Source organism: Erinaceus europaeus, chromosome 20, assembly GCF_950295315.1.
Source record: "Erinaceus europaeus chromosome 20, mEriEur2.1, whole genome shotgun sequence".
Classification (NCBI taxonomy): Eukaryota; Metazoa; Chordata; class Mammalia; order Eulipotyphla; family Erinaceidae; genus Erinaceus; species Erinaceus europaeus.
The window spans coordinates 48,832,494-48,852,075 of record NC_080181.1 but is presented as its reverse complement, the minus strand read 5'-3'; the positions used below and the strand labels follow the sequence as shown (position 1 = coordinate 48,852,075).

Genomic DNA, 19,582 nt, shown 5'->3' with positions numbered 1-19,582 from the left:
AGTCACTCTTGAAATGGTCAGGAAAGCACATAGACATCAATTCTAAGAGACTTCTAGAATTTTCTACTGCCAAAATGACTCAGTTGGATAGTGCACTGCTTTGCTGTGCGTGTGACCCAGGTTTGAGCCCAGTCCCCACCACATGGAAGGCAGTTTCAGGTGCTGGGGTTTCTTTCATGCTCTCTCTGCCTCCTCTGGTTCTCTATCACTATCCGGGGTGGGTAGGGAGGAGTGCATATCTCAACTAGAAATATGGGGGAAAAAAACATAGCTTAAAGAGGAAAATGAAAGAAAAGAGGAAAGAAGGAAGCAAAGAAGGAAAGAAAGCAGACAGGCTCCTAATTGATTCTTCCATTTGAAGAAGTTGCACCTAATATTCCTTGCCAGAGAGGCTTGAATTACCTGCCTATCCCTTTAAGTATTTTCATGGGCAAATCAAACACAGATGGCCCATTACATTTATGACCTCCTGTCAATTACTCTAGATGGAGCATGCATTAATTATTGAAATATTTTCATAGTATACACAGTTTTAGTGGTTACGTTGCTGCAGATAATTTCAATTCTCTGATTAGAAGCTGGTGTAAACAATTTTATTTATGAAAATTAATTTCTTGAATGCAGTAAAAGAGAGAGAGAGAGAGAAATACAGTAGTGTGTCTTTCCCTCACCTAACAAAACCAAACTAGAAATCCTGGCATGTATCCTTGGAAGTCAGTGTTATCTCAGCACTGCAATCCATAAACTCTGGCAAAATCTATTACTTTTGTAATAAATTTTGATTACTGGAGTTGTTTGTTATTTATGTCTAGGAGATAAAGATAATATTGAGAATAGCCCTCTTCTATTCAGTGTATAAATTGCACCCATGAAATACCCTGTTTTGTAAACAGCAAAGTTAAAAGAAGGAGGAGGAGGAGAAGGAGAAGGAGAAGGAGAAGGAGAAGGAGAAGGAGAAGGAGAAGGAGAAGGAGAAGGAGAAGGAGAAGGAGAAGGAGGAGGAGGAGAAGGAGAAGGAGAGGAGGAGGAGGAGGAGGAGGAGGAGGAGGAGGAGGAGGAAGAAGAAGAAGACAAGACCAAGCTTGGCTGAGGCATCAGACTGCTGCATCTACTTCAGCTCAAGTCAATCAACACCTGAAATGATGTGAACATCCACAGCGAACGTAGAAAGACTTGATTGTGTGGCCTAAAGTTTCATATCTCCCCAACAGCAATACTCCCAGTAAGTCAGCAAATTTGTTGGTTTTGGTTTGGTTTCCCTTTTTCCAGACAGAAGTTGAGAGAGAGTGAGAAATGGAGAGTCAGAAAGAAGGGGTAATAGCACAGCACGACCCGCTGCTTGTGAAGCTTCCCCTCTGCACAATGCTCCCATGGGGCTGGCAGTGGGTTCAAAGCCCAGCCTTGATGTTAAAGTATATGCTCTACCTGGTAAACTATTGATTGTGTCTCAGTTCCCCTGTAGACAGATTTTTTGAGGAGTCTGAAGGGGATTAAAAAAAAATGGCTGATGTGTTTTCTGTCACTCTGGCAGGAAGCTAGTCATTCCACAAACACCAACTGAGACCTGATGTAAGCTGGTTATGATTCTAGGGGCTTTGGAGAAAGCTGAAGAACAAAACAAAGATTTCTGTTCCTAACTATAGGTGCTGGTAGAATTGAATGTCTCTTTAGTTATCTTCTCACAGAGAGTAAAAGACAGGGAGAGAGAGAAAGAGAGTGGAACTAAAGCCCAAAGAGGAGCGTTAACTTACCACAGTTCATCCAGCAGGAAGTAAGTAATGCCAGAAGAGGAGGTCAGACCAGACCATCATAACACACATTAACCCTCTGTCTCTCTCACACTCACCTTTTTTCAGTTCACTGGTCTATGAATCTGCACCCCTGAGAGAGTCCATGCTTAAATATGTCAGCTGGTTTTCCTCCAAGTCTTCAGTTTGTTCAACTAACCTTTAAAAAGGAGAGAAAGAAACATCAGTTGTCCATATCTCTTCCCTTTGAAATTCATGAGAGAAAATAATGATTAGACAAAGAATGGTACGAGTGAGCAAGGCACGACAGGAAGGCTGATTTCACAGTACCAGCTACAGCAGGCAAACTCAACAAGCACTCATTGGCTTCTCGGTTGGCCCAAGTCAAAGAGGACCAGAAACTACAATTCTTATTAGTCACCAATCAACAAAAGGTGGAGGGCACTTTGCTTTCACAATGGGTTTGAACAACACAAAAAAGAACAAGTCCCACCAACCTGAGCGGCAACTCAGGAATAACAGGGTCACCGCTTAGCATCATGTAAGCAAGGGTGAGGAGGTGGCGGGGGGGGGGGGGGGGGAGGGATGTGAGCAATGTTTATACACTGGAAAGAGTCACCACCACAGGGAGAATATGTGTACACATTCATTTCATTCTGGGTGTTAATTTTCCTTAATGAAAAAAGTTCTGGGGGACGGGTGGTGATGCACCTGGCTGAGCGTACATGTTGCGATGCGCAAGGACCCAGGTTCAAGCCCTTGGTCCCCACCTGCAGGGAGAAAGCTTTGCGAGTGGTAAAGCAGGGTTGCAGGTGTCTCTCTGTCTCTTTCCCTCTCTGTCTCTCCCTTCCGCTCGATTTCTGACTGTCTCTATCCAATAAATAAATAAAGATAATAAAAATTTTTTTTAAGTTCTGTAATTGTCTATCACAAATAATGATACTCTCCCAAGTATGCTGAACACTTCATACATGGAAAAAAAAAGTTTTGCTACTGGTGTGAGAGGACCAGAAATGTTGGGTGATTTATATACAGTCCTATCAGATTTGACAGAGAATAATCAGGCTCCTGGGGGTCTATCAATAACCTTTTCCAACACTGCCATGGATCTCATAGCATTTTTAATACATATGTAACGTTTCAATATTGACATTCTGTATGTATGTTGTCCATCTACTTCTCTTGGACATATGTTTGTAGTTGCTGGAAACAAGTTCTGAAAGCTAATTTTAGAGACGTTAAAGACTCGGTTCCAATATTTGACAAGTATCCTTGAAGAAAATAAAAAGCTAGTCCATGCCCAGAATTATGTTTTAACTACCATTAGACTGTTTATAAGTATGTATATACCAGAATTCTCAAGGGTTGATAGACAAAAAAAAATAGTGTAACAAAAACTATAAAATCAAATATTTTATCTTTAAGAAAATCAGCTGACAGTACATGTTCTACTAAGAGACCCCAGAGTATCATTTCATCTGTGACTTATACTAGATACGGTAGACTAAATATGTTATTAATATACATGGGGCCAACTGCATCGGAGTTAAAGGTTCTGTGTTACAAACAATTCATGGGTTACATAGTTGGCCATTTCCTGATCAGATGCTTGTACTCAAATAGAGCCAAGCAGAGAGACCTTCTGTAATCTTACACTGGAATACAGCTGCAGTTTGGTTACATTCTCACATTTTAGATGACAGAATGGAAAACACATCACTCTGTCACTTAAAACCTACTTGACCTTTACTGAGACTATACCTTATCCCATTTCATTTTACTGGGAACTCAGTCAACATCTAACTCTGCTTCCCCTCCTCGGTTCAAATTCCTGTTCTTGTCTTTCCAATAGCACTGGTTTAAATGGAGCATTAGGGAGACAGAGAGGAAGCTTCACAGGGTGGCCTGACTTTGAAGGCAGGGTCTTCTTTGGTATTCTAGACCATAAGAAGAGCAGACACAGAGCACCAGGACCCAGGTTTAAGCCCCCAGTCCCTACCTGCAAGGGGAGAAGGGTGTTTCACAAGTGGTGAGGCAGGGTTCTCTCTATCTCTCACCCCTCTTTCTCAAATCCTCTCTGTCTCTATCCAAAATAAATAAATAAGCAAAGAAGCAGAAAAGTCTAGAAGCACCACCATTTATTTTGTTAAGTCAAAGATATAAGAAGAGGGAGATGTAAGTGATCTTAAAGGGCTGGTTCGGGGACAAGTCAGGGAGAACTTTGAGTGGCAGGGTGAAAAGTCTTGGTAAGAAATGATTTTCAACAAATCATTTCGAGCAAATCGAAACCAGATCTATGCTCCCTAAGAATTAGCTAGACGGAATGAATGGAAGACAGACAAGCCAGCTGGGACTAAGAAATCAGAACATTGAAAGACAGGTGAGGAGGTCTGAAAGTAAACACAGCAAGAGGAATGGAGAGCAAGATGCTTGTGTCAGCTACTACAGAAGATCAAGGGTGTAGGAGACAAGGAAAGTTCTCGGCCTGTTGTTCCCAGGGCAATCTCCTTCCTGGATTCTAATACCTGAGCAAACACCACTTGGTCATAAGACTATCTACTAAAACAGCTCAAGACTTGGGTATGTAACTGGCTGAGACAATTATTTGAACTTGAACAACCAGTGTGAAGTAGAAAGGTGGCCTTGTGGGCAAATGAGTAAGTTTGCTTTGGTCTTCTCCTCCTCCTCCTCCTCCTCCTCCTCCTCCTTCTCCATCTCCTCCTCCTTCTCCATCTCCTCCTTCTCCATCTCCTTCTCCTTCTCCACCTCCTCCTCCTCCTCCTCTTCCTCCTTCTCCATCTCCTTCTCCTCCTCCTCCTCCTCCTCCATCTCCTTCTCCTTCCCCTCCTCCTCCTTCTTTCAATCTTTATTTATTGGATAGAGGCAGCCAGAAATCAAGAAGGAAGGAGGAGATAGAGCGGGAGAGAGACAGACAGACACCTGCAGACTTGTTTCACCACTCACAAAGCTTTCCCCTACAGGTGGAGACTGGGAGCTTGAACCTGGGTCCTTGCGCATTGTAACTTGTGAGTTCAACCAGTCGTGCCACCACCCGGCCCCTGATCTGCTACTTTAGCCTCAAGCTTTCCCATCTCTGAATGACTGGCTTACTCAGTAAACCTAAACAGCCCCATTTCTCAACATCTGTTTGGCTAGAAATGTTGAAAGCTCACTGAGAAAGGCCCTCATCAGAGAAGCAAAGGCAAAGTTATCCCCAGAGGTCAGGGGTGGCCAAGGATCTGAGTCAACTTGAGAAGTTGGATTGGAGGTTGTGAAAGGACTTTCAATAGAAAGTACCTGGATCATTTGGAAGAAACTATTAAAACATGAAATATGCATACCCAGTAATAGTATCTGAAGTGCGCATGCCAAAATAATATTCCATAGCCGGTCAGGTGGAGGTAGAGATAACTTGTTGCCAAGCATAAGACCCAGGTTCAAGCCCTTGAAGCCACCTGTAAGGGGAGAGCTTCATGAGTGGTGAAAAAGTATGACAGATGTGTCTCTCTTTCTCTCTCCGTTCCCCATCAATTTCTGTCTGTCTTTGTATAATAAATATTAGAAAAGAAAACTACCCCAAAGCACATGAGTGTCACATACATGAACAAGTGAGAGCATAAGGTAGTATGTCCAAGGATACTCACTCCAGGGCTGTGTATAGTCATGAAAAAGTGGTGGGATCCCAGAGAAACCTTGTATAGAAATGACCCCAAGAAGACTCCATAGCAACAACGTGGGCAATCAAGGCAACAGTTAAGAAAGAATGATGTGGCCCATTTTACTAGCTCCAAGACACTGATAAGTGAAAATATTGAGTAAGCAGTATTACGTCCAATAGGGTACATGTTTCAGAGGTCATCTGGATGGGAGAAGGAATAGCAATGTGCACACTTTGGCTAACAGTGATGTCACAAAGAAAGTGGAAAAAGCACTAGGGAAAGAGAGAGACAGGCTGGGAGTATGGACTGACCTGCCAACACCCATGTTCAGCAGGGAAGCAATTACAGAAGCCAGACCTACTACTTTCTGCACCCCATTTTGACACTGGATCCATACTTCTAGAGGGTTAAAAAATAGGAAAGCTTTCAAGGAAAAGGGGGGATGGAATACAGAGTTCTGGTGGTGGGAATTTTGTGGAATTGTACCCCTCTTCCAACAACAAAAGTCCTGGACCAAACAAATTCTTCACAAACGAATTTTACAAAACTTTCAGGAAACAGCTAATACCCATACTTCTAAAGCTTCCACAAGATCGAAGAAACAGGAACACTCCATTCCACCTTCTTTGAAGCTGACATCACCCTGATACCAAAAGCAGATAGGGACACAACAAAAAAGGAAAACTACAGACCAATATCTCTGATGAACATAGATGCCAAAATATTAAACAAGACCCTGGCCAACCGGATACAGCAGTATATCAAAAAGATTGTTCATCATGACCAAGTGGGACTTATCCCAGGAATGAAGGCTGGTTCAACATATGTAAGTCAATCAATGTCATTCACCACATCAATAAAAGCAAAAACAAAAACCACATGATTATCTCAATAGATGCAGAGAAAGCCTTTGAAAAAATCCAACACCCATTCATGCTCAAGACACTACAAAAAATGGGAATAGATGGGAAATTCTTCAAGATAGTGGAGTCTATATGTAGCAAACCTACAGCCAACATCATACTCAATGGACTAGACAGGGCTGTCCATTATCACCATTACTCTTCAACATAGTATTGGAAGTTCTTGTCATAGCAATCAGGCAAAAGAAAGAAATCAAAGGAATACAGATTGGAAGGGAAGAGGTCAAGCTCTCACTATTTGCAGATGATATGAGAGTATACATAGAAAAACATAAAGAATCCAGCAGAAAACTACTGGAATTTATTAGGCAATATAGCAAGGTATCAGGCTACAAAGTCAATGTACAAAAAAATCAGTGGCATTTGTTTATGCAAACACTAAATCTGAAGAAGAAGATATCCAGAAATCACTCCCATTCACTGTCACAGCAAAATCAATAAAATATCTAGGAAAAGAAGTAAAAGACTTGTATGTTGACCAAAGAAGTGAACGACTTGTATACTGAAAACTATGGGCCACTATTCAAGGAAATAGAAAATGACACCAAGAAATGGAAAGACATCCCATGCTCATGGATTGGAAGAATTAATATCATCAAAATGAATATTCTCCCCAGAGCCATATACAAGTTTAACGCAATACCCATCAAAGTTCCACCAAGTTTCTTTAAGAGAATAGAACATAAACTGCAATCATTTATCTGGAACCAGAAAACACCTAGAATTGCCAAAATAATCTTGAGGAAAAGGAATTGTACCCCTCTCATCCTATGGTCTTGTCAATATCTCCATTTTATAAATTAAAAAAAATATCTGGGGTTAGATGTTATGGTGACTCTTGTCCCAGAATACTTTAACATATGCAAGAAGAATGAATGTGAAGCAATTACTTTGTGTTTCAAACATTACTGAACAGTTTTAAATATCTTGGTCTTAAGGAATTGCTTTTCTCCTCCATCTTTTAGTGTCACACCTTCTGTAGAAAAGAGGAGGAGGGAAAGAGAGAGAAAGAAGAGTACCATTCATCATGTGTAGTGCTGGAGGGGTTAAATCCAGTGTTTTATATATGCAAGATCAGTGTTCTACCCATTGGGCCATCTGCTAAGCCTAATATCTAATCTCACGCCAAAGATATTTTTCAATAAGATAGTTTTTATATTTAAGTGACCCTGAGAATTTCCAAGAGTGAGGCCGAGAATAAGAGAACAAAAACTTAAAATTTAAAGTATTTATTTTTTTCTTAGAAATTCAGCAGTGCACTTGTTTTATCCAGGAGTCAATCACTAAATAGTAATGGATGGATGGATGGATGGATGGGTGGATGGATGGATGGATGATAGATGGATGGATGTATATAGATGGATGGACGAATTATGGATTATAAATGGATAAATGGGTAAATGGATGGATGGATGGATGGATGGATGGATGATAGATTATAGATGGATAGATTATGGATGGATGGATGGATGGATGGTTGGATGGATGGGTGGATGGATGGATAGATGGATGGATCTGTGATATGTGGATGGAGAGTGATGTCTTAATAGACACATTCCATATTTGTACATAGACAAGCAAATCACCCACTAGTCAATCAGTATTGAAACCGCCAATTTTATGGAGAATTAGCAAAGCAATTTTGTTCAAGAAAACCATGCCCCTCCCAGCTTAATAGCCTGGCAAAATGAATATCAAATGGCATGTCACTGAAAGCCAATGCTAGAACATCCTTGGTTCGCAGCCTGCTTGAAAGGGAGCGTGAAATATCACCTCCTCCAGCGATGAGAGACATGAACCCAGTGGATTGAAAATCAGAACTACATGACCGAGATTAGAATTGATTCACTAAGATGTTCTTCTTGGTTTGGAAGCAAATGATTTTCCAAATTAGAAGCTACATTGACAGCGCCTTTATGTGAGAGTTCCAATCTGAGAGGACAAGGAAGAGCTCCTGTGATTTCAGTGCAGTTCAGCAGATAGTGATTACTGCAAGAACTCCTTCCACTCCCTCAGGACTTTCTCACTCAAGAACTCAATGGCATTTGGAGTGATGTGTTACAAGAGAGATTCTAGTGCGGAACAGAACAGAAAACATCAACTCACACGAGAGCCTAAGAGTCAGATCTCTCTTTCAGGCAATGCAAAAGAGAATCAGAACATGAGTCCTGAAAAAAAAAAAACAGACCAAATAGTCAGAAAAGTGCTAAAAACTAGCTCTCCCTAAAGATCCTGAGGAACAGACAGGGATTATAATCACTGTTTTGATTCCTTTACAATTTCGTGTATTTTTGCATAGTTTCAGGAAGTAATGACCACTGCAAGAGGTTTTTGTTTTTATGATTGTTTTTCCTTTGAGCCAAAAGGTGAACAGAGACTGAGCATGTGAGAGCCACTCTGAGAGAAAGGGTGTTTAATGAATAACTTTGCAGCAAAAGGCCTTGAAAACTTCCTCTAAACATTAGGCCAGTGCTTTCTTTCTGAAATACATTAACAGGCTCCAGAAAATGCATAGATAGACTCTGGCAGCCCTGCTAGACAGACTTCAGAAGTCCCTGTCATTTCAAATGCATCAGAGGACAGACACACTCTATGCCCAACTCCTCCCCAACCCTGCCCCTGCTCCTGGCCCAGCCTCCCCTGCCCCCCACCTTCACCCCCAGCCAATGTTTAGAGATCATTGTGACTGGATTCCTCCAGGAGAGAAAGATTGATAAAGCAAAGTCATCGGAGTTATTTCCTATGCATGAAATTGATTCAATGCTTGGCTAAATGGCTTATAAATTTGCTTCTCATATTTCTGTCACCCACCGGAGAGATTACAGAAACTCTGCATAGAACCATGTTGTATACAATAGCAAATTACAAAAGGTTGTAAAAACTAATGTTTTGTTTAAAGTCTTGAGCAGGACCATATGCCTTCAGTGACCTTGAGTAAGCTATTTTAATTCAAAACATTTCAGAAGAATCGAAAGGGGAGGGATATTCAACTCTAGGACAAACCCAGAGGACTGGTAGGTAGACTTCAGTCAGCGACGCTGAACTGGTTCTGCTCTCCACTGTGATGCTGTAGAGAGACTCACCTCTCCTGCAAAGCTGGGAAGCACATGTGATGTCAACAGGAGATATTCACAGAGGAGCTGGGGAGGGGCTTAAAGACCTCCCTGTGCTGAGTCTGGTCTATCATTTCTACATCAGAGTCAGAGGCTTAGCTGAATGTGGTGCTCTGAGTCTCGTATCCACTTAAAGGAGAGCACACAGGGAAGATGAGAAATCTTGGAACCCAGACATGAGAATGTTTCGTGTTTAGGGTCATTTATTTGTTTGGGTTGCTGTTTTTTTTTTTTTTCTTTTTTCTCTTTTGAACTTTGTGTATTTTTTCGATTATCTACTGAGTTCCATTCTTTCTTCCATGTGAGAATTCCTTCTGCCCCTCTTGTAACAATGTGGGAGGCAGGGGGAAGGAAGAGGGTAAGAGGTGGAGTGATTTTCTGCAAAGAAAGAATTTATAGGCAAGGGTGTGACCTACAGATGGGATTTGGGAAACTCATCTAGTCCATCACATGGCTGTAAAAGTACCTTCGCTTCTGCAAGAAAAAAAATGATCTTCTTTCATGACGTTTATAAGACACCATGTCCCTAGCAAGAGTTAACATTTGGCATTAATGCGCAGCTTTGCCAAGAACTTCAAGAGAAAAAGTTCTACAATGAAGGGGTGCTTCCCAATCTCTTTTGGCCAGAACTCCAACCTCCTCAGACCTCCTGCAATAGCCAGAATGGTAGCAAAGATGCTTACCCCAGCCCCAGCTATCCAGAACTCAGGGAGGTACAGTCAGGGCGATACTGTTGAAGGGGTGGGGCAGGTCTTCCCCACATCTGGCTAGCCACACATCTGCTTGCATAAGAAGTTTCTAGCTACCCCTCAGGAGCTGCCACAGAATCCCTCATTTGCAAAAATACAATGCATTCATACAAGTGAAATACAGGTTTCCTTCTTTCTTTTTTCTTCTCCTCCTTTTTAAAATTTATTTATTTATTTATTTATTTATTTATTTATTTATTTATTTTAATGAGTACCTGTTCTGGGAGATAAGCCAACAATTCCAGGATGATTTAACCAGACCATCAACAGCTGGACAACTTATTTAACTCTTTGATGATGGTTACATAAACCTTCTCGTTGGCTTTGAGCCACCATATAATTAATGTGGAAGATATCCACGGAATGTTTAATGAGTTATAACAAAGGGTTTCCTTCTTGCGTGGCTCGCAGAAGAACTATACACTCCTGACAGCTGTTGACCATCTTAAAAGATTTGAAGGCCTGTCTCCTAAAAGTTGCTCGCTGAGACACTAATTCCACAAGAGGCTCCTCTATAAAAGGATTGTGTTGATCAACACCACCGGGTAACCCTTTCGTGGAGAATGACACTGCCTAGTAAAGTGTCAGAAGCCAGTGATATAAACAATGCCCTTTAATTCAGTTTAACCTTGAGTTTCTCACTTGATCTTGAACCTTGGCATTGCTCCTTGCAACATACTCTGGGAAATGCTGCTTTACACCTACAGCCTGTCCAGCAGACTAGGCCACCTCTTTTCAAAGTCCAGGGAGCCCTGGGCTGCCCCTTCAGTCAGACTTTCAGATGCACTAGGAGGAATTCCTAACCCCACTGCCAGGAGGTTGTCCATTCTCTCCTTCTTGTGATATGGGGGCTTGGGGTTATGGATACTCCCCTGTCTTCACTGTGGCACTTATTTGTTCCATGAATGTTTTTTCTTTTAGAGTAGAGCTCCTGAATCTAAGAAAAAGCCCCTGGGTAGTACATGTTCAGATGAATACAAATTATATTTGTTAATAAATGAATGTTACACGGCATTGTTTTTTCCTTGTAGATTCCTTTTTGCCTTTGAGATCTACTTCTCCCTCTTATGGTTTTAAGAATTTAATTTATCTTATTACTGGATAGAGACAGAGAGAAATTGAGAAGGGGAGGGGAGAGATAGAGAGGGAGAGAGACAGAGAGAGATGCCGTGGTCCTGCCTCACCACTATGAAGCATTCCCCCTGCAGGTGGGGACCGGGAGCTTGAGCCTGGGTCCTTGTACACCGTAACGTGCACTTAACCAGGTGCACCACTACCTAGCCCTTCCCCTTCTACTTTACACAGGAGACAAAAACGCATGTTTCTTCTCCTTGCTAGAATCCAAACCACTCAGACTTCAGCACCACTTAGGAAGACCTAGTGGAGCGCAAACAACTCACAGTGAGGTGGTTATGGAGACAGGCTAAGAGCACAAGTCTCTCTGCACATTGCAGCATCTTAAACAGCGTGAGGAGCAAACCACCCATATTAGCAGCCTCCGAGAGGACAGAGGACAGCCTGGGGTTACAAGTCTCTCAGACACAAAGATCTCTGAGGCTCTAGTTCTGGTTCTCAAAACCTTGGGAACCAGTTGGAATCACCGAATAGAGGCGGCTCAAATAACAGCTCCAGTGTCTCCTGTCCAGAGCCTCTGTGTCAGCAGGTCTGGGAAGGGTCCTGAGAATGTGCTTTGCAAACAAACTCCAAGGGTGACAAAGGTCCTCCTCTTTTACCATGCCAAGAAGGGGAAAACACAGCTGGACAAGCAGCCCCCTACCCTACCTGTCTGATTCCTATCATCTGGAGCCTTTGCTCCAAACATAAGCAGCACACACCCCCACCCCAGACTCTTGAGATGGAATCTCTAGGGAACAGGTTCAGAAATGTTTGGTTGTATTGTTGTTGTTGTTGTTAGTATTATTTTGTACCAGCACTATGAATCCACTGATCCTGTGGCCATATTTTTTCCATTTTATTGGCTAGGACAGAGAGAAATTGAGAGAGGAGAAGGAGGGAGAGAGGGAGAGAGAGAAAAACACACCTGAAGCGCTGCTTCCCCAGTAGTGACGCTTCCCCTGCAGGTGGGGAGCAGAGGTTCTTGCTCAGGTCCTTGAACTTTGTACTAGGTGTTCTTACTGGGTGCACCACTCCCTGCCCCCTCTCATTTTTTTTTTTTTTTTTTTTTACATATATATATTCCCCAAGGACTCCAAATATCCAGGCCTGGACTGCTTCAGCTTTTAGATCAGGACCTGGAATCCCAGACCACAGGGCATCTCTCAGCTCCAAGTCTCTTCACAGTGCGCAAAGGCTGAAGCATCCCCCCACCTCTACCCCACCCCCAGGAGCGCTCCATCCAATAACTTGTCCGGTAATCGGCATATTGATTGCCAGTGTCATCACGTTTTCCTAGACGTAAAACCCCCCTCACTCTGTGACACAGCCTCCAACAATCCAAAAAAAAAAAAAAAGTCATTGTTTATTCATGGCAACTCCCAAACTGGCCCTTGTTGGTTCCTGCTGGAGAGCCCACTGATAAAAATCAGCAGATGATTGGACACACACATTCTTAACATGACTGACCCATGACATCTCCGAGCAAGCCAGGCCGGGGAGCCTGTCATTACCGCACAATACCGGCCTTTCTTCCTCCTTATCTCGCCCCAGATGACTTGGAGATTTTTATTAACTCATTAATGACTGGAGATGTCAGCAGAGCCAGTAGAAGGGTCTTTTCTTTTTTTCTTTAAGTGAGAATAAATGTACAATTTGCTCTGGATGGGAGGGGAATGGGACTCACTGATGAGACAGTGAAAATGGACCCAGTAAAGAGACCCTTTCAGTTGAATGAAATTTGAAAACTGATGGGTGGGGGTGGGTGGGGGAAGAGCCCTCTGGGACTGAAAACCTACACAAGGGAATAACCCAAGTTACTTCTGAGAGTCAAGTACTTACTACCGGGCAAGCGAGTGTGGCATTCCGATAAAGGAAATAGCAGCACTCCATAGAGGTCAGCAACTCCTGGGGTTGGGGGTGGGGTGCACCCAGTACAGCGCACTCATAACCACAGACAAGGACCCAGGTTCAAGGCCTTGCTCCCTATCTGTGGGGGGAAGCTTCATGAGTGGTGAAGCAAGGCTGCAGGTGTTTCTCTTGCTCTCCTTCATCTTCCCTTCCCCTCTCAATTTCTCTCTGTCCTAGCAAATGAAATATATATGTGTGTGTGTGTGTGTGTGTGTGTGTGTGTGTGTGCGCACGCGCACACACGTGTGTGTATCACCAGTTTTTATTGTGTCGTGACCTCATTCTTTCTCACCTAAGAGCTAAATCAAAAAGTTTGGGGGTAAAGCTACACAAACCTCTAAGTGTTTCCCATCCTACACATTCATTAAGCCGTATCTTGTTGCTGCTTGCTTTTAATTATCACTTGCGGCGAATGGCTTTTCAAAATCAAATTAGATCTTCTGAAGGCACTTAAATTGTGCCACCTTATTTTTTTATACATGTGTTTACACACACACACACACACACACACACACACACACACACACACACACTGGGGCTTCAGTCTTTCCATCTGGGTTGTATCTCCAATTAATGGGCTTTCTCTTGGAAGCACTAATCATTTTGAAAACTTGTAATGACAAAAAGCAAGCCGCCTCTTTGCATTAAAACTGACTGGATTGAGACTCGGCAGCAGAGGAAATGTCCAATGATCATGATAACTTTTCTTAGATGAGATCACACCAAAAAAAAAGTCTATGGAGGAAGGTGCTTTTCATGACACTGGAGTCTGTGAAGCTGGGTTCCAGTTGATTCCTCTTTGGAATACAGCCTCGGGCATGTAAAGGCTGCTCCAACATTGGGTTTACACTGATCTTATCAAGCTGCTTAATTCACTTGGCAAGGGAGCCGTATATTCCGTGGATGTATCTCATATGTAACTGAGTGTTTACTAAATTTTTACAATCGTCAAAACACATTGTAAATGAAAGAATCCTCGTAGCACACAAGGAAACTCCCCCCTAGGTGAAAAAACTGTTGTCTAAGATCTTTTTTCTTAAGGAAATTTCTGTTACTAAACTATGACCAAGATGTAAATATACTTGAAGACAAGGTTTTTTTTTTCTTTCTTCTCCTCCTTAACTCACCTAATTACATCTTTCTTTCTGTATGTGTTTGCCTGGAGGAGCTTTTTATTAATTAAATGCTATATTAAATAGAATAATTAGTTACTATTTGCAGATTAATTACATACAATTAATTTTATCTAATTTGATAATAATGATATGAAATTTTCTTCTCTTACCTTTCTGTACATGATGCCAAACATCCTGATGAAAACCTGCATGAAAAAGAGACAAAATCAGGATGGGGGCAGCATAGGATGTGTAAATAGCACAATGGTTATACAAAGAGACTTTGGTGCCTGAGGCTCCAAAGTCCCAGGTTCACTCCCTTGCACCACCATAAACCAGAGCTGAGCAGTGCTCTGGTTAAAAAAAAAAAAAAAGTCAAATCCAGATGTATGGTGTCAGGTAACCAAAACATCAAGTTTTTTTTTTAATCCCCATTTTCATCCAGATGTTTGGTGTCCTGTAGACTCAAGGCCAAACTGTTCAGGCATCATCATAGTGTTCTTTCATATTATTTCCTAAAATCTGAATCCTTTCTCCACTACATAGTTTCTAAAGACCTACTTTAGATCATACACAGAGAAACACACAAGGACATTTTCTTTCGGTACACAGATAATGTCCCAAGGGCTCATAAAACCACCACACCATAGGGCACCAAAGTAAAAACCCTGTGGTGAGGGGTAGACATGCAGCTTCCTGGGACAGTGGGGGGTGGGAGTGGGTGGGAGGGATGGGTCATAGTCTTTTGGTGGTGGGAATGGTGTTTATGTACATTCCTAGTAAAATGTAGTCATATAAATCACTAATTAATACGAGAGGGGGAAAATTAATTGTATGTCTCAAAGTTTTTCAAAACACAAACTGAATCTTTTCAATATATAGGCTGTGTAATTGATATGCAGACTCTCTCAAAAGCCTAGATCAAGTAGATCAGAAGCAACCAATAACACAGCTATATACAAGATACTGGGTACTGTACAGCAAACCCTAACAAAAGGACTTTTCAAAGTTAACCCAACTACCAAATAATGTGATGATAACATTAGCTATCGATTGTCTTTTTGAACCCTAAGACAGCAGGAACCTCACATCTCCACTATAGAGCCTCTACTTCCCCCAGTCCTAGAACCATTGGATAGGGCCCACTTTCCCGTATGCCTTTCCCAATCCATATCAAATAATATTGCATCTGCCGATCACAACCTAACCAACGCAACGATTGCCACCTCAACATGCTTCACCTCAGACTGTGTCCAGAGACTTCACGTGTGGAATGACAACCCTTCAGCTTCATTACTCAGTCACCAGGTTCCAGATGTCATCAGGATGCCAGCCAGGCTTCCCTGGACTGAAGACCCCACCAATGTGTCCTGGAGCTCCGCTTCCCCAGAGACCCATCCTACTAGGGAAAGAGAGAGGCAGACTGGACCGACCAGTCAACGCCCAAGGGAGTATGGACCGACCAGTCAACGCCCATCTTCAGCGGGGAAGCAATTACAGAAGCCAGACCTTCTACCTTCTGCAACCCACAATGACCCTGGGTCCATGCTCCCAGAGGGATAGAGAATGGGAAAGCTATCAGGGGAGGGAGGGGATATGGAGATTGGGTGGTGGGAATTGTGTGGAATTGTACCCCTCCTACCCTATGGTTTTGTTAATTAATCCTTTCTTAAATAAAAAAAAAGAAAAAAAAAAAACCACCACACCAGAAGTCAGGCGGTAGGGCACCGGTTAAGCGCATGTGGTGTGAAGCACAAGGACCTGCCTAAGGATCCCAGTTTGAGCCCCCGACTCCCCACCTGCAGGAAGGCTGCTTCACAGGCGGTGAAGCAGGTCTGCAGGTGTCTGTCTTTCTCTCCCCCCTCTGTCTTCCCCTCCTCTCTCCATTTTTCTCTGTCCTATCCAACAATGACGACATCATCAACAACAACAATAACAACTACAACAATAAAACAACAAGGGCAGAAAAAGGGAATAAAATAAATAAATAAATATTTTAAAATATTAAAAAAAAAAAAAAACCCAACCACACCAGCCAGAATGGTACCCAAGTCTTTAAGTTGAGAACCACTATCTATATTTTTAAGAGAATTCAACCTTAAATGGTTGGAATGGGGGCTTCATTTTAATGGGCATCTATGTATCTCCAGTCTAGTTAGAGGGTTAGGAAAATGGCAGGCTCTCAAGGGTAGATGAAGACCAGTCTTTTCAATGGATTCTTTTCTCTATTCATTCATTTATTACTAACTCCCCAAAGACATGACTTGACATTTTAGGAACAATTTCTACTCTGGTGGCTTTGATTATGTAGAACCACCACCTAAGATTTAAAGATGTGGCCCAGGGAGACAGCTCAACCAACTAGAGCACTGACTTGTATGCCTGAAGCCCCACAGGATGCAGATTCAATCCCAGCACCACCTTATGCCTTACCTAATCAGCATTATGACTCTCTCTCTCCCTCTCCCCCTCCCTCCCCCTCTCCATCTCCCTCCCCTCTCCCTCCCTCTCTCTCTCACCTTCTCCCTCTCTATCCCTCCTCTTTCTTTGTTCTCCTCTCTTATAACTGCAAGTAAATAAGATGAATCTGTTAAAAAATACCTAAAAACTTGCTGTTGAGCCACTGTTCTCCCATTCACTACTGCAAACCTGAACATTACTTAAGCTCCAAGTTTTCCCTGGGCTAAGTGGGAAAGTGATGTTAGTATCACTCACTTCATAGAATTAATCATAGGCTCAAGGATGGTATTTCTTTCATGACATGGTGCTCTGCTGATACAGGTTCCTGTTCTTGGCCAACTTGTGTCAACATTAATAGCCTCACATCCTCCCAATCAACAGGAGACTCCTATCTTTGCGTGGAGCTATGTTTGTGGTTACGAAATGCTCAGGCTTCATGGTTTCTATCAAAAGAAATTAATTTCAGGGTTTTCCATTGCTACTGTTAGAAAAATGCAAGTCCTAGGAATTTGTCACCAGAGAATTGGCCGGTCTTGCTTTCCACAACATAAGAGGATTTCTAAGCAAGAAATCAACTCATGCGCTTACTTGTAAGATGCTAAGCACTGAAAGTCCCACAGGTATTTTAATCTTATGCTTTGTTGTCATGACTCCAAAACTTTGGGAGAAAATTCAAGACTTTTGTCTTTGACCAGAACACAGGTCAACTACTGGCGGTGCTGGGGCTTGAACATGGAACCTCTCACATGCAAATCCTGTGTGCTACACATCTCCCCACCTCTAGACCTCAAAACTTTTTAGTTCAAGTGTTTAGATATTTTATTATTTGTTGGATAGAGACAGAGAGAAATTGAGAGAGGGGAGTTTGAAGTAGAATGGGAGAGACAGAGAGACACCTGCAGCACTGCCTCACCATTTGTGAAGCTTTTCCCTTGCATGTGGCGGCCAGGGGTTTGAACCTGGGTCCCTATGCATGGTAATGTGAGTTCACTCAACCAGGTGCACCACCACCTGGTCCCTCCCTTGAGTTAAATTTTTAAGACACAATAAGTTTCGTGGTCCGGGAGGTGGCTCAGTGGATAAAATGTTGGTGTCTCAAGCATGAGGTCCTGAGTTTAATCGCCGGCAGCACATGTACCAGACTGATGTCTGGTTCTTTCTCTCTCACCTATCACTCTCATTAATAAATAAATAAAATATTTTTTAAAAAGACACAATAAGTTTCTTGAGGTACAGATAAGGGGGGAGGGAAAACTAGAATAACAGAGCAAAAGGAAGACAATCTGACTGATCAAAATCTTGAAAAATTGGTGGTGTCAGAATGTTGAAGGAAGGGAAGAAAGAAAGAAATAAAGAAAGAACGAAAGAAAGAAAGAAAAAGAAAGAAGGAAAGAAAGAAAGAAAAAGAAAGAAGGAAAGAAAGAAAGAAAAAGAAAGAAAGAAAGGGAGAAAGAAGAAAGAAGGGGAGGGAGGAAGGAAGGAAGGAAGGAAGGAAGGAAGGAAGGAAGGAAGGAAGGGAAAACTCATATGAGGAATTTGATTTTAAAAGTTTAGCCCAAAAACAAAAACAAAGAAAAAGCTTAGCCCAAGACAACCTCAACAGTGAGTCCTGAAGACTCACCTCCCCAGAGCCCTGCCCCACTAAGGAAAGACAGAAACAGGCTGGGGGTATGGATCTACCTGCTAACACCCATGTCCAACGGGGAAGCAATGACAGAAGCCAGACCTCCCACCTTCTGCACCCCATAATGATCCTGGGTCCATGTTCCCAGAGGGATAAAGAATAGGGAAGCTATCAGGAGAGGGGGTGGGATACAAAACAGGACTCTGGTGGTGGGAACTGTATGGAATTATACCCCTGTTATCTTACAATCTTGTTAATCATTATTAAATCACTAATTTAAAAAAAAAAATTAAAAGGAAGTGAAGGCAGGGCCATTAAAGTCAGTGAAAAGGGACACACGCACGCACACACACACACACACACACACACAGACAACTTATATCCGACCTTGGGAGAACCATGGCAGCTACTGCTGGAGGTGAGGGATGGAGACACAGGGATCTGGTGCTGGAGGTGTTGTGGTATTTTACCCCCATTTTCTTAGAATCTTGTAAAACATTTTTAAATCACCAATAGAAATAATTGTCAAGCTAAACAAAAAAAGTTCAGTCCAACTATTACCTCAGATAGATGAACGTTAGAGTCCATGGAGGGAACCATCATGCCTTCCATCACTCAATTATTTTGAAGCCCCCTTGTCTCTCACCAGCAGGGTGGACACTTGACTTCCAAGAACCAGAAATCAATAGCAAAGAAGACGATCAGAATAGCAAGAGAGATTCCTCCCGCCACAATAGGGAAAGGTGTGTGAAGTGGGAAGAAAGTAGGGAACCGAAGGCCTTGACAAGTCATGATAAATGCGCCCTCACAAAATTCATGTTCAGGCAGCACCAGGCCAGGGAGAATGCCATTCGTCAGGGAACCACTGCACCACTAATGAGACCTCATTGCATATGCATGTGTGTGGTGCTTCTTCTCTTCCTCCTCCCACCCTGAACTATAGCCTGCAAATAGCTCTACCTCAAGCTGAAGCTGGGCTGAGGCCTCCTCCTCCTTCTCCTTCTCCTTCTCCTTCTCCTTCTCCTTCTCCTTCTCCTTCTCCTTCTCCTTCTCCTTCTCCTTCTCCTTCTCCTCCTCCTTCTTCTCCTCCTCTTTCCACCTCTTCCCTCCTCCTCCTCCTCTTCCTCCTTCTCCTCCTCCCTCCTCTTCCTTTTTTTTTTATTTGTT

At 42.6% G+C, this 19,582-nt stretch overlaps 1 long non-coding RNA gene across 1 annotated transcript in view; it reads right to left on the bottom strand.

Moving 5' to 3' along the window:
• LOC132534859 (uncharacterized) overlaps positions 1-19,582 on the bottom strand; it is a 538,114-nt gene that overhangs the window by 442,440 nt on the left and 76,092 nt on the right. The window contains exons 9-10 of the long non-coding RNA XR_009546598.1: positions 14,502-14,537; positions 1,847-1,947 (exon numbers count right to left, since the gene is read on the bottom strand). This is a non-coding gene — a long non-coding RNA (uncharacterized LOC132534859). The remainder of the gene's footprint in view (positions 1-1,846; positions 1,948-14,501; positions 14,538-19,582) is intronic.